Below are 870 nucleotides of genomic sequence, written 5' to 3'. Positions count from 1 at the left end.
GATCTCTTTTTGGTATATAAGCTGCCGTCGATGATTCGTGGGAGCTGTGTTGATATTATTTTGATAGTGCTAGTCCCAAGCTCCTTTATGGAAATCACAATGCCAACCAACGCAGACCCACTAAACCTCATTCTATTTCGGGTAACTATATATACGATTAGGAATGCATGTTTCTGTCAAAAACTCTATCATCTCGCTTAGATTGCAAAACTAATCAATTTGATAAAAGAAAATGAACACGCTCTTGACCAAATAAGTACCCCCCCCCCCACACACACACGGCCCTTCGAATCCCCAAAAAGCCCGAGTAAGGCAGGCAATCCTATCAGTTGGTCTCCAACTTTTAATGTGTACACGAAACTTTTATAACTTTTATTAGTTTTAATGAATGAATATATGAAGACCTTTATTGTACATTTTTGCCCAACCGAGCTAAGCACAGGTCACAACGAGTCAAAACACATTATACATATCAAAGTATCAGAGATCTAGTCTTACACAGAGGTTTGGCTTCTTCTCGCTTCTTGGTAATCGTGAAAAATGTAGGACTGTATGGGTTTAGCTATGGTCGGTTTGTTAAAACACACGAGGAATATAAACTTGTCAGTACTATCCATGTGTCTAATGTGAGGGAATCTACTTTCTATATATTACTAACTAAACAGAGTCTTTTTATATCATTGACATACAATAGTTCACCGTCAATCTCGAAATAGGTTTTTGAGCAGCCTTTTCGGATTCTCGAAGATTCGGGCTTCACGTTGATTACCGAATCTTAAACAGTTGTTAATATTTTTGCTTTATGCACAACATAGCTTAAGCACCGCACAATACATAAGTACCCCAGTTTATTATGTACCTCAAACACGT

General features: G+C 37.9%; 1 protein-coding gene across 2 annotated transcripts in view; it reads right to left on the bottom strand.

Annotated features, from left to right (window-relative positions):
- LOC118420807 (peptidase inhibitor 16-like) overlaps positions 1 to 870 on the bottom strand; it is a 45213-nt gene that overhangs the window by 34946 nt on the left and 9397 nt on the right. The window lies entirely within an intron of this gene.

This window comes from Branchiostoma floridae, chromosome 8 (genome assembly GCF_000003815.2).
Source record: "Branchiostoma floridae strain S238N-H82 chromosome 8, Bfl_VNyyK, whole genome shotgun sequence".
Lineage (NCBI taxonomy): Eukaryota > Metazoa > Chordata > Leptocardii > Amphioxiformes > Branchiostomatidae > Branchiostoma > Branchiostoma floridae.
The sequence above is the reverse complement of the archived record's forward strand: the minus strand, read 5'-3'. Positions and strand labels throughout refer to the sequence as shown.